Source organism: Pelophylax lessonae (assembly GCF_965119305.1).
Source record: "Pelophylax lessonae genome assembly, chromosome: 6".
In the NCBI taxonomy this organism is placed as follows: Eukaryota; Metazoa; Chordata; class Amphibia; order Anura; family Ranidae; genus Pelophylax; species Pelophylax lessonae.
Genome location: NC_138773.1, coordinates 168,943,583 through 168,958,924, shown reverse-complemented (window position 1 = coordinate 168,958,924; position 15,342 = coordinate 168,943,583). Strand labels below are relative to the sequence as shown.

General features: G+C 41.2%; 1 protein-coding gene across 2 annotated transcripts in view; it reads left to right on the top strand.

The window, feature by feature from the left end:
• The window catches only part of FOXK1 (forkhead box K1), a 210,820-nt gene that overhangs the window by 82,318 nt on the left and 113,160 nt on the right, over nt 1-15,342 (top strand). The gene's annotated exons all lie outside the window — the stretch shown is intronic.

Sequence of the window (15,342 nt, the reverse complement as noted above, 5' to 3'; positions counted from 1 at the left end):
TTGCATGGGCAGCCATTTTCTATACTTCCCAATTCAGAATGTATGAGCGGCCATTTTCTTGAGGTCTGTGTAATGGACAGGCATGGGGCATGGCTTGTAATGATAGAGGCAGAGCTTCCACTGATCCGGCTGGATGCTTCTCTGTGGTCTGGTAACAATACTGAGTCTGCCTGTGGGTTTTTTTCCTCTTCTGCTCTGCTATTATTACATAATAATCAGGGATTATTGATGGGTCGGTGTCTTCATGTTCTGATGGTGAAAAGGACCTGTCCTCATCCGCCACCGCGCATTGGTGGAAGCCCTGATAGTTTCTGTGTGGGAAACCCTAAAATTGGCTGATGAACGTACAGCATCAGACACGCAGGTGTCTTTTGGCTCCTGCAGATCCCGTAAATCCGGCAAGGTATTACCTTGTCCAGGATTGTTTCATACTATTGTGGATGAACAATGGCGACGCACTAAGCACTTGTTGGTGGTGGATTCTCCGGTGGCCAGGTTGAATAAAGCGACTCTGGTACTCCAACCTTTCTGGATCCCGTGGATAGACGGGTGGAATCCTTGTCCCGCCATTTACATGTGGTAGTAGGTCACATGTTAAAGGCTACCTTTGTGACTGTTTTAGTAGCGCAGACTGCTACTGAATGGGTGAGGTTACTAAAAAGTAACTTGGAAACGGCACGGCTTCCCCCTACAGTACTGGAACTAATAGACCAGTTGACCCAAGCCATGGTGTTCATGTGTGATACGTCCCTGGACTCAACTTTGTTGGAGGCCAGGACGTCAGCAGTGGGGATTGCTATTAGGCGCATGGTATGGCTAAAATGCTGGTCGGCTGACCAGGCTTCTAAGAAGGCTGTGACTGATCTTCCTTTTACAGGGGAGAGGCTGTTTGGATCCTCCCTGGAAGAGTTGATCAAAGGTATCACAGGTGGTAAGAGCACTAATCTGCCTCAATCCTCTAAGAGCAATGTTCCGCGTACTAAGCGGGGACCTTCCTTTACTGCTCACAAACGTCTTTTATTTGTGCCTCCGGATCGCAAGAAAAAGGTAAACCGTTTAGGTCTTCTAGGGGTTCCAAGAAGCCATGGTCGGGGAAAATCTAAGTCCGGCCAATTTGGACCTGCAGACAAGTCCTTGGCTGCATGAAGGGGCGCCCTCACCCGAGTCTGGGGGGGGGGGGGGGCATCTTCGATTCTTCCAGGAACCCCAGACCTCCTTGATTCAGGACAAATGGGTTCATGAACTGATCCGATTAGGATACAAGATCGAATTCCGGTCTCGTCTGTCGGACAGTTCTTCCTGTCCAGGCTTAAACATTGAAGTAAATCCACCACAGACTGGTTTCAGAAAAATAAAATTCTTCTTTTGAAATGGCCCAGTCAGAGCCCAGACCTTAATCAAGAAAGATATTGTGGAATGGCCTCAAGATTGCTGTTCACACCATACATCCTACCAATGTGTCTGAGCTACAGCAGTGGTAAAGGAATGGTCAAAAATTCCTACAGAATGTGCAGGTCTGATCCGGAGCTACTGAAAGCTGTAACTTGAAGTCATTGCTGCCAAAGGAAGTTCGACCAGCTATTTAACTCCAAGGGTTCACTTACTTTTTTTTTTCAGCACTGTGAATGTTTAGAGTGTGTGTTCAATAATCACACAAGAAATTAGAACTGCTGTGTGTTATTGTCTTTTGTGAAAACCAGTTAATTTCAGGGATTCGTATACTTTCTTGCCACTATACTTGCCAACTGCATTATAAAAAGATTCCTTTTGGCAAAAATGCCATCTCGATTAATCACCATATTTTTTCTGTGTAGTTTTTTTTTTTTTTTTTGCCCCAAGGAATCGAAAATGTTGTACTTTTTTTTTGGAAACAATTATAAAAATGAACCAGCTATTTGCAGCTGAAAGTTATCAATTTTCTGGGAAATGGCCAGTATGCATTTTTCTGGAAATTAGAATATAGGACATTTCTGGTTTACCCAAATCCCCCACTTTCTGTTGTGGCAAACATTTGATTGATTACGCCTTCATATAATTTGTCAGTCATATAGTTAAAGTGGTTCTTTAGTCACTTTTGTAAAAATCTAAAGTCAGCAGCTACAAAAGCTGAACCCTCACATTTCCCAGTATCCAGCACTGTGCCTACCTGGGTCGGTTTGTTCTTCACTGCCCAGCACCCGCATATGAATTGTGGCAGCGAGCTGTGAATGCTTGTAGCTTCACAGCCGGCTGCCCAGTGCGAATGCACGAGCGTGCCTGCTGCGCTTTGTGAACGGTCCCTCAGCATCCTGTTACCTGTGATGTGTCCCAGAAGGAATGGGGGGAGAGGAGAACTTCCACTAGAAACCACATACCACATACACCCCCCCCCCCCAAAAAAAAGTGCCAAAAATGTTGGGGGTGGGGGGAAGAGTGGAACTTTCCCTTTTGGGGCGAAGTTCCACTTAAGTATAGAATAGCCTAGTGGTGACTAGTTTTAAATTCATAATTCCATAGTTCATCTTGATTTTGCAGAAGCTCTGATATCTGTTTATATTTTATGCTGTATTTGGCAGTTTGGAAGACTTCTATTTGTATTGCCCTTACACCTAGAATCAAAATGTATGTCAGGTTTATCAACTCTAAAGAGTCGTCTGTTTTCACTTTTAGAATAATACCATTCTAGCTTTGCTGCAGAGCTTGTTTTGACAAGAGCTGTGGAATAGCTTCATCCTTGATTTAAGGGAAGAAAAAACTAGCGCAAATTCTATTAAATTCCAATCTAGCAGAAATAGACTACTTAAACTCTTTAGATGGACCAAATAATGAATTAAAATGTTATCCTAAAGTGCCAGTGCCAGTGCAAGGTATAGTAACTATTATCTATAATTGATGTGAAAAATTCCCGGTATTGTTTCTTCTCTTATTAACCAAGAAATTGTATGCTGTGAGGAAGACGTGCACTGAATCCGGTGCAGCTGTAACTAATCGACTTCGAACTTCAGCTTCTTCAGTTAAACTTTGACCATAAGCCCTAGTTCACACCAGTGCGGTTTTGAAGTCACAGTACTTCAGTGCAACTTCAAAGCTGGCTATCAGTGCGATTTTATGTGCAGCTTGCTGACGTCCATGTGATTTTTCATTTAACAGATGTTAATGCAAGATGCATTGAAATCGCACAGAAATAATGCAGGAACCTTTTTCGAAGTCACTGTAACTTGAGTCGCAGCGATATGAATAGTTCCATTGCTGCAAATGGAGTGCGACTTGTCATGCAACTTTGAATTGTAACTTTGAACTGTCAAGTTGCTTGACCGTTTCCCCTGGTGTGAACCAGGGCGTAAACCTAGACTCTGGTTACTATGCACAGCTGCACCATATTTGGTGTGTGCCAGTTTTAGTAAATCTCCCCTATTGTACACAATTTCTGGATTAATAAAAGTAGAAACAATCCCTGGAATTCATAATGACTGGCACAGTTCTGCAGATAAGTTCGTTTACACCAGCCAATACCAATATTTTGATTTGTATGTTTTATTAGGGTTCATTAGGATCAGGTATACATTTAGGCTCGGTTTCCACTAGTGCGGCTACGAAGTCGTGCTACTTCTAGCGCGACTTCGTAGCTAAAGTTGTTTGCGGCTTTCAGTGAGACTTGTCCCTCGTTATAGAGGGAAGTCGCACTGAAGCTGGCTCAAAAGTAGTGCACGAACTACTTTTGAAGTGGCCGCAACTCAAGTCACGGCAGTGGAAATGGGCTGAATTGAAAACAATGGCTTTTGACTTGCTGTGCGACTTGACATGTCGCACAGCAAGTCGCGCTAGTGGAAACCAAGCTTTATAAGGCGTATAGTAACGGATTCAAGGAAGTTTAAAACTGAATGTACCATTGATGCATCTAGAGCTCTAGACTGATTTTTTTAACTGGAAATTGTGTAGTTTTTAAGTTGCATAAAACCACTATTATAGCCTACTCTAATACAGGCGGCCCGCAGGTTACAAACAAGATAGGGACTGTAGGTTTGTTCTTAAGTCAATTTTGTTTGTAAGACGGAACAGGTACATTTTTTAAGTTTAGCTCCAGCCAAAATAATCATTTTTAGGTTTTTGGATAGCATAGGGCAGGGTTAACACCCCTGTACCATTTGTTTTGCTGTCTGTACCCCTGTTCAGAAGATTTCACCTCACTTTCTGTCCCTATGACAACTGTATTTTGAAATTTTTGTGTTGTTGTGGAAACAAGGATTAGTGATAAAGCTTCAGTGGAGACACAAACTACCCAAATGACCCTGATCAAAAGTTTACATACCCCAGTTCTTAATACTGTATATTGCACCTTTAACATCAATGACAGCTTGAAGTCTTTTGTGGTATTTGTGGATGAGGCTTTTTATCTTCTCAGATGGTAAAGCTGCCCATTCTTCCTGGCAAAAAGCCTCCAGTTCCTATAAATTCTTGGGCTGTCTTGCATGAATTGTACGTTTTGAGATCTCCCCAGAATGGCTCAATGATATTGAGGTCAGGAGACTGAGATGGCCACTCCAGAACCTTCACTTTACTCTGCTGTAGCCAATGACAGGTCAACTTGGCCTTGTGTTTAGGATCATTGTCATGTTGGAATGTCCAAGTATGTCCCATGCGCAGCTTCCGGGCTGATGAATGCAAATTTTCCTCCAGTATTTTTCGATAACATACTGCATTCATCTTGCCATCAATTCTGACCAAATTTTCCTGTGCCTTTTGTAGCTCACACATCCCCAAAACATCAGCGATCCACCTCCGAGTTTCACAGTAGGAATGGTGTACCTTTCATCATAGGCCTTGTTGACTCCTCTCCAAATGTAGCGTTTGTGGTTGTGGCCAAAAAAGCTCAATTTTGGTCTCATCACTCCAAATGACTTTGTGCCAGAAGGTTTGAGTCTTTTCTCTGTGCAGTTTGGCGTATTGTAAGCGGGATACTTTGTGGCATTTGCATAGTAATGGCTTTCTTCTGGCGACTCGACCATGCAGCCCATCTTTCTTACATATTTACATAGTTTGTGAGGTCGAAAAAAGACATCAGTCCATCCAGTTCAACCCATGATGTGTGTGTGTTTAGTATATTGTATACCCCCTGTATGTTGTGGTCTTTAAGGTGCCCATCTAATAGTTTTTTTGAAACTATCGATGCTCCCTGCTGATACGACTGCTTGTGGAAGAGAATTCCACATCCTTAGTGCTCTGACGGTGAAGAACCCCCTACGTATTTTAAGGTTAAACCCTTTTTCCTCTAGTTTTAGTGAGTGGCCACGTGTCTTATTGTATTCCCTTTCTCTAAAAAGTTTGTTCCTTATGCTAGGGTCCTCAACAGTACAGTATTTGTACATTGATATCATATCCCCTCTCAAGCGTCTCTTCTCCAGAGAGAATAAGTTCAATGCTTGTAGTTTTTTCTCATATCAGATGCCCTCCATTCCCCTAATTATTTTTGTTGCCCTTCTCTGGACTCTCTCCAGTTCCAGCACATCCTTCCTGAGGACCGGTGCCCAGAACTGGACAGCATACTCCAGATGTAGCCGGACCAGAGTCTTGTAGAGTGGAAGAATAATCTCTTTATTTCTGGAGTGAATCCCCTTTTTTATACATTCCAGTATTCTGTTGGCTTTGCTTGCAGCGCCTTGGCATTGCATGCCACTTCCAAGCCTGTTGTCCACCAGTACCCCCAGGTCCTTTTCCATCTTAGATTCACCCAGAGGTCCCCCCCTAGTGAGTAGCTTGCTTTCGTGTTTCTGACGCCCAAGTGCATTACTTTACATTTTTAAACATTAAACCTCATCTGCCATGTAGTTGCCCACCCCATTATTTTTTGTTCAGATCCGCTTGTAAGATTTCCACATCCTGCATAGAAGATATTGGCATGCTTAGTTTAGTATCATCTGCAAATACTGAGATTGTGCTGGATATCCCCTCCTCTAGATCATTTATCAATAAATTAAACAAGATTGGTCCCAGGACAGAACCTTGGGGGACCCCACTTTCCACACCCGCCCAATCTGAGTACTCCCCATTTATCACCACCCTCTGGACTCTCCCCTGGAGCCAGTTTTCTATCCAGGTATTCACCCTATGGTCCATACCTACCTTCCTTAGTTTGTACAGTAAGCGTTTGTGGGGAAGTGCCTCTTCAAGTGCTTTATTGTGCATCTTGAAACAGCCACACCGCATGTTTTCAGAGAGTCCTGTATTTCACCTAAAGTTATTTGTGGGTTTTTCTTTGCATCCCGAACAATTTTCCTGGCAGTTGTGGCTGAAATTTTAGTTGGTCTACCTGACCGCGGTACGGTTTCAACAGAACCCCTCGTTTTCCACTTCTTGATTAGAGTTTGAACATTGCTGATTGGCATTCTCCATTCCTTGGATATCTTTTTATATCCCTTCCTATTTTATACAGTTCAACTACCTTTTTGATCCTACCGCAGATCCTTTGACAATTCTTTTGCTTTCCCCATGACTCAGAATCCAGAATCAGTGCAGCACTAGATGAAAGATGCAAGGGTCTGTCAGGAGTCCAGAAACTCATTGACCTTTATACTCACACACTAATTACAAGCAAACAGATCATAGGTGATGATGGTTACCTTTAATAGCCATTCAAACCCCTTTGTGTGTATGTTATCAGGCCAAAATCACCAGGGTATGTAAACTTTTGATCAGGGTTATTTGGGTAGTTTCTGTTGTCATTATGATTTAAAAAGAGTAAACACAGTTGACTGATAATAAATGGTTTCAGCCAAACACTAACCATGAGTGAATGAAAAGTTTGTGTTATCATTCTTATTCTCGGAAAATGGCCATGAAATCATAAATTCTGCCAGGGTATGTAAACTTATTAGCACAACTGTAAAATAGTTGATATTACTGGAAATGCTTAAAGTATTCCTTGCATAAAGGTAAGAAAAATTTTAGGTATCAGTATTTCCCCCTCACCTCCCCTTGTACTTACCTGAGCCCTCATTCGATCCAGCGAAGTTCCCATCTGCAGCTCTTCTCTCCCGTCACTTCCTGGTCTCTCAGGCTTTGCTGAGGTAGCAGGAGTCATTGGCTCCCGAAGCTGTCACTCATAGCCAGTGACGAGGGAGCTGGAGGTGGGTTTGAAGCCACTCGGTGCAATTTTAATTGCACAGGGCAGGTAAGTATAAACCTGTTTTTATTTTTATTTTTTTAAAGCATTGACAATCACTTTAAAGAATAATTCCAGGTGTGGATATATTTACATAGACCCAACTATACTGTACATATACTATACCTGTGGGATCCCTCTAGAAGCTGGAAAACACTGTAGCAAACCCTCCTACTACTGTGATCTCTACTAACTTCTGGGGTCTGTGCTGCTCAGTGTCTGCTCTTCTACTTAGCTAACACAGGAGGGGGACTAGCTGGGCACGGGCAGGGGAATGGATTTTCTATCCACCTTGTCCCATGAGAGAATGCTTTCCCTTCATTGAGAAAATTCAAAGCGATCTCTGAATGGCACCAATGCTGAACAGTCAACCTTTCTTATTCAGAATGCAGCAGGGCAGCTGCTCGTCACAGTGCCAAAAGCTGGTGAAGATCAATGTAGTAGGAGTACCTACAGTGATTTCCCGTTTCTAAATGGGTCTAGGTATGCCCATAGGTATACGCATAGGTATGGTACGTGAATATTTAGATTGGTCCAAGGTGGACCAACGTATCTATATAAATGTATCTATACCTAAAATTATTCTTTAAGCTAGTAACCGATTCTCACTAAAAGTTTTCCTTCTTTTGGTCTCTCGCTTACATTAGCTTAGAGTTGCTTTCTGATCACCAGCATAGCAGGCAGCCATAGCAACTTTTGAAATCTTGGCTAAAGAAATAAATATTTAAAGAGCAGGTCCAGTCCCCCCCCCCAAAAAAAAAAATCGAAATCAGCAGCTACAAAAACTGTTGCTGCTGACTATTATTCTAAGGACTCTTACCTGCCCCAGGATCCAGCACTGTCCTCACTCTAGCCTATTCTTCAATCAACGTCGGGTCCTGGCACTGGCATCATAACTAAGAAAAACCCGCAGTGAAGCCCTGCTTCATTCACAGCTGGCTTCCCGCTGCGCATTATCGAGCCGCGCTGAATTTGGTGAATGGTTCCACAATCTTGTGGGACCTGTGACGTGTCCCAGAAGGCTGCGGGGGAATGAAGGGGGGGCGAACTTCTGCTCAGGTTGCCGTGGTGATCTGCCTGGAAGTGGGGGAGCAGGTACCCTTTTTTTTTTTTTTTTTTTTGGTTGAAGTTCTGCTTAAAGGATATGAAAAGGTAATTTAGGTGTTAGGAGCAATAGAACATGTTTTTGTGATGTGAGGGTGCGCTGATAACTTAAAGCTGCTACCTGAACTGTGTATAGTGATATAGAATGGTGAAATTAAAGGTGCGCTAAATATAAATCAACAATTCACAAAGTGTATATACAAAAACATATACAATATAGTGCAAATTGATAGTGGATGCACAAATGTGTAAAACGGTGAGTGTGGTTGAAATGAGGGACCAATGTCCAAACGTAACAAATCACAATGTGCACATAACAAAATATATAGAATGTGCGTTTACAAAATTAGGACCAGGGGTGTCCAATGTGTTAACATCCACAATGACGTGAATTGACCACGTGTATGGATGAGTGCACAAATGAACAAAATGAAAAGTCCCAAAATAATCCAAATAATCAAGTCCAAAATGGTGTTCTCAACAAGGTGCTGAAAATCAATGAAAACTAGAAGTGCTATATCCAGTGCTCCGTGACTGAAGATCCCGCCACCAAAAGGCTTGCCTCCTTAACAAAGATATTAAAATCGTGTGCAGAAAAATTCCACTACTGGATGGCAAGAAGGAGATATCTTAAATGAGTCACCCCGTGGTAAGATAAGAATGGCCTCTTACCAACTATTAGGATTTGACAAGCACAAACTGAATTCACTGCTGCGAACTTCATACATTAATCAATTGTCAGATGATGCAATCCCGCTCCTGCTATCGGTTCCTATTTTCTTATGGCTTCCACAAATAAACATGTGTGGGGCAAAGAAAGAAGACCATAGCATAATACCCCGAGAAAATGTTTATTGATAAAGATGTTGCTCTTACATTCATGCAGGGGATACGAGCGTTGTATGCGAATCAGTACACAGATCCCGGCTGCAGACCGGGCTTGTGTGTGACGTCACGTGGCGGCGCGACACGCCTCCTCTCATGTCGTTTCCTCTCAACAGGCTTCTACTGAGACAGGAGGGAAGGGCGCGCCGCCACGTCCGTCCTTATGAAGCTCTATGGTGATTTTCGCTTCCGGTGTCCGCAATGGATGTATAACAAAGTGGGCATTAATTGATGTGGCATATTCTCATGAAAAGGGACTATAAACCTCACAATTGATAATGTTCCCCCATATAAGAGACTTGCCCTAATTACTCAATATGTTTTGGCCCAATCCTGAATGACTAATTTCAGGACTCCGGAAGCCTGCAAATCCCCAACTTCCTATAGATATAAATATATGTAAATACATAAACAACTTAGGAAAAGGGGGAATATAATAACGGGACAATAAAAGGTCCCATATATTGCTAGCAAAAATGCATAGATTATTTAAAATGGTTAAAATATATAAATAGAGTATGTTAAAATATTAAAATATATTAAATACATATTAAATCTTGTCTTTATTAAAATGGTGAAAGTTAAAATCTAAGTGTAAAATGTAGTAAAATCTGAAAGACTAAACAAGGTATCAACTATTGTTTATGTGGGCGTTGATATCCCATTCAATGTTATGTCCCCAGGGCCTGAAACATTTCATCTCATAGATCCAGAAGGTTTCCCTTCTTGAGATGGATCTTTTCATGTTACTTCCCCTCCAATGTAGCATGTATTTCTCCATCACTATAATTTTAAAGTTTTTTCGATTTTTGTGATGGCACTTGGAGAAATGTAAGGAGACACTGTGTCCTGGGAACCCTTTTCTAATGTTAGCCAGGTGTTCCCCTACCCGGATACTGGCAGTACGTATAGTTCTCCCAATGTATTGTTGGCCACACCCACACTGGAGTAAGTATATAACTCCCTTGGTGTGGCAAGAGATAAACTCTTTAATGGCATACTCTTTTCCGACGGTGGTAGATGTGAACTTATTTGTTCGTATCATCTTCGCTTTTTTACAAATCTGACAATTTTTACATGGATAAAATCCTTTCATGTTCGGGAAGAATTTTTGGTACTATTGGTTTTTCTACTGGATTACTGGCAATTAGATCTTTTAGGTTCCTTGCTTTCCTGTAAATCATATTTGGTTTTTCCGGCAAAGAAGGTCCTAAAATTCTGTCTCCTTGAAGAATGCTCCAATGTTTCTTAAAAACATGGTTGAGCCACCTGTAGTTGTGGGAAAAGCGGGTAACAAAGGCAAACTCAAATTTTGAATGAGAATTATTGGTTTGATGGGCCAATTTAGGTGCAATAAGGTCTTCTTGGGTCTGTTGGCAAATTTGTTCTATTTCTTGGTCCAGTATTTGTTACTCATATCCTTTTTCTAAAAATCTTTGCTTTAAGACATTGGTCTGTTCTTTAAAATCCGACTCTCGTGTGCAGTTGTGTCTGATCCTTTTAAATTGTCCTTTTGGGACCGATCTCAACCAGTTTGGGTGATGGCAACTATCCATGGTAATAAAACCATTCTTGTCGGTAGGTTTAAAATACGTTTTAGTAATAAAACCTGAGCCATGTCTTAAAATCACAAGATCTAAAAAATTTACAGATTTGGGGCTCGCTTCGTATGAGAATCTGATTCCCCAAGTGTTACAATTTAGCTGGTCCATAAAAACTTTTAGCGATTCTTTGCTCCCTTTCCAGATAAAAAGCGTATCGTCTATGTAGCGCCTCCAGAATACAAGTTCCCTAGCTCGATTAGAGAAGATATTCCGATCTTCCCATAGAGGGGGGGGGGGGGGGGGCGAACTTCTGCTCAGGTTGCCGTGGTGATCTACCTGGAAGTGGGGGAGCAGGTACTTTTTTTTTTTTTTTTTTTTTTTTGGTTGAAGTTCTGCTTAAAGGATATGAAAGGGTAATTTAGGTGTTAGGAGCAATAGAACATGTTTATTGTATATTCGTATCTAAGGTTTTGTTTGGATGGCAATAGTTTCAACCACTCACCAGATTTCCACAGCACACAGGGGGAAAAATAATCTGGATGTTGTCTCCACCTATTTCTTAAGGCCGGTTGTTACACAGGCATATCTTCCTGCTCAGCGGGGGATCTCTCCACTGATCCCCGCTGAGCCAGATGGATGGGGAATGGATCCCCCAACCGTCTGTTTTTATTGGATCGGATGCCGACAGGTGTTGGTGAACACATGTCCTGTCGCACCATAGAGAGCTTTGAATGGTCCGATCAGATCTGCTTAAAAGACTGACCTGATCGGACAGCCCATGTGAAATCAGCCTAAGTGAGAGCAAATATGACGTCAATAGGGTTTAATAGATTCCTATTTCCCTGAGGAGGTCTCCAGACTTTGTTAGGAATCTGTCAGCGTCCACCCAAATATGAGATATTGCATGTAGATTTAATTTAAAAATACATTGGGCGAGTTCTCTTTTAAAGGAAAAAAAAAAAAAACAGCCTGACTGACTTTGATCTGCTACAGATAATAGGGTTCACGTAAACAATAAGGTGTGTAATCGCTATAAGGACTTTTTACTTATGAACATAACATTTTAAAGGAGCGCTGTCTTGAGAAAAAAATGAGGCTGTCTTGCAGTTTTCTTTATATGAACAATAGCTCCATTTTCTAACGATGTTCAAATACAGACACATGCTTATGGAACTCCTTTTATCATAATCATTTAGGCTCCTGGGCATGCCCAGGGAATATGTTTTCCTTTTTCCTACTCTCAGAAGCTCATAGGGATGGCATCTGATGAGCCCTGACTTACTGGCAATTGCTACTATGCATCAAGTGGAGTGGCCCTACATCTCCAGCCACCCATCTATGGTACCAGCCTTGGACTTCTCCAGCAGTTCACCTGTGGTGCCAGCTAAGAGATCCCTCGAGCTGCTTGCCAATGTACCCAGGCCTACCCTGGACTTTACTGTGAGAGGTGTTCTCACAGAGGCTATGTGCATGTAGCTGTTTATGTATTTTCCAGTTTACTCAAGTAGTGGTCTTTCTCTAGTTTCTGTGACTACAGAGCCTTTTGGAGACTGTGCTGTACTGTCGCCTAGCGTCTTTGAGTTGCTGTGACATTGCTCTTATGAGATCCTGTTTGTACATATTAATATTCAGTTTAATATGTATAAAATGTGTTGCGCATAATAAAAATCTATAATATGTAATATATAACTTCAATCAATACCTGGTGCATATAAAGTTCAATTGGGTGAACCCCTAATAATCTTCATTAATATAAATATAAATGTCCGATATACTAATGATATATATAGACTGTGAAAAATGAGCCATTGAATATGTGAAAAAATCAAAGATACAAACATATACTTTCAATAAATCCAATAAAATACTCATATAAGTGCGTAGTGCAATTGCTAATCAAAGTCCATTAATCAATTAACTAAAGTGCCAAACCAATCTTAATAAAATACTGCACAAATAGATCCGATCATAAAGTGCAAAGTGAATAAATAGAAGACGTGAAAAAAGATAATGGAATGTCCAAAAAATGAAAAACAAATATATAGTCTTTGTGAATCCTGAGGAAGACACGAGGTCCCTGTGTCGTCACGCGTAGGGGAGGGGCTAGGACGGACGGAGCGCTTCACACGTTGTGAGACTGTCGGGCTGCCAGTGCAAGGAGAGGACACACAGCCACCGCGTCTCCCGCTTTCTTACTGCGGCTCGTAAGGAGAAACTGTAAACCGCTTGTTATAGGTGCATGGATGCACCGAAGATTGTGAGTTGATATTGATGGATTTTTAATTGAAATAAATTGTTAAACGGTATAAGCACTATTGGAGATTTCCTGTTTTTACATATAATACGGTGACACTTCGGTACTGGAATGGTAGAGGTTGTGATGGAGAGATTCATCGGATTCCCGTGACATAAGTTCCTTTATATCGTGGTGTGAACAAAGGATCATTGGAAGGGTCATCCCTGAGCAGGAGCCCCTATTGATGAGCTTGATTTAATCATCCTTAAGGTGAGCGCCCATTCACAAGGGGGTGCACAGTGATTCAAGGATCCGTGACACTCTGGTCACTCAATTCTCTGGGGAGCACCTGCCACCTTTTGGTGGTTTTAAGCACTGCAAGATATTGTTATTGGCACTGATTCACAGACTATATATTTATTTTTCATTTTTTGGACATTCCATTATCTTTTTTCACATCTTCTATTTATTCACTTTGCACTTTATGATCGGATCTATTTGTGCAGTGCTTTATTAAGATTGGTTTGGCACTTTAGTTAATTGATTGATGCACTTTGATTAGCAATTGCACTACGCACTTATATGAGTATTTTATTGGATTTATTGAAAGTATGTTTGTATCTTTGATTTTTTCACATATTCATTGGCTCATTTTTCACAGTCTATATATATCATTAGTATATCGGACATTTATATTTATATTAATGAAGATTATTAGGGGTTCACCCAATTGAACTTTATATGCACCAGGTATTGATTGAAGTTATTTATTACATTTTATAGATTTTTATTATGCGCAACACATTTTATACATTTTATATTATTTACACTTTTAATGAGAAGTGAGGTGTTTGCGGCATTTTAAAAATCTAAATTGAGTGGTAGCTCGCAGGAACTCTTTGTTTCTTTAATATTCAGTTTAATGTTCTGTACTGTGTGGCACACTCTTTTGCCACTTTGACCTTGTTAACATAGTTGATCCTACTATTTACCTGTTAGTAAAGTTCATGTTAAAGGGATCCTCTGTGTGGTCATGTGGCTGATTCCTCTTGCCTGTTATACTTGCTTGACTGTTACAGTGGGTATAGAAAAGAATCAACCCCCTTTAAAATAATCACATTTTGTTGCTTTGCATCCTCATTTGAAGACAGACATAGTTTTTGTTTTATCTAGGTGTATTTACTCCTAGCTAAAGATCTAACACCAACCTGTCAGAAAAAAAATAAACAGAGTCACTCCTAAAAATGACTTGTAAACTTAACCACTTAACCACTGAGCCTATTTCGGACACTTTTTGTTCACAAGTTAAAACCAGTATTTTTTCCTAGAAAACTACTTGGAACCCCAAAACATTATATATATATTTTTTTAGCAAAGACTCTTGAGAATAAAATGTCGGGTCATTGCAAAATTTTTTGTCACGCGGTATTTGCGCAGCAGTCTTTAAAACGCCATTTTTTTGGAAAAAATTTGAAAAATCACATTTCACTGCATTTAAAAAATACTAAACAGTAAAGTTAGCCCATTTTTTTTTTGTATATTGTGAAAGATGATGTCACGCCGAGTAAATAGATACCCAACATGTTACGGTTTAAAATTGCAGGTATTTGGTACAACACAGACCCTCCCTGGATCAGGACATTGCTCCAAGCTGGATGAAAGAGCCAGCAGGAAACTGGTCAGAGAGGCTACCAAGAGGCCTACAGCAACTCTCTGAAGCAGTTGCAGGGGTTAATGACAGATTGGTTATTGTGTGCATGTGACAACAATATCCCAAATTCTCCACAAATGTTACTTGTATGAGAGGGGGGCAAGAAAAAGGCCATTGCTCGAGGAATCCCACATGCAGTCACGGCTGAGCTTTGCCAAAACGCACCCTGAAGATTCTCGGGCCACATGGAAAAAGGGGCTATGCTCAGATGAGACTAAAATTATTTGGCCTCAACACCAAACAATACGTCTGGCGGAAATCCAATACAGCTCGCCGTTCAAATAACACCATTCCTACAGTAAAGCATGGAGGTTCCAGCATCGCACCTGACTCCAAAGGCAGTACACACTGCCGTGTGGGAACTGATGGGAGTGTCCATACAAAGTTAATGACCCCCCAGATTAGTTTGCATATTGCATTGTGAACTGTCAATTCGGACAGGAATCGGATCGCATGGGTGTGAACACCCATGTGATTTGATTCTGGTGCGGACTGAAAAAAGGGTCCTGCACAACTTTGGCCAAATGTGATGCGAATTCAGCCATACAATCTGTAGTGCACTCCGAATTACATGCAATCTCCGCAATCGCACAAATGTGAACCGGCACTGAATGTTTAACTTGGATGTTTTAAGTTGCACTTAGTAAATACAGCTGGATAAAACCAAAAACATTTCAGGCTGCAAAGCAACAACATGTGACTATTTTAAAGGGGGGTGATTCTT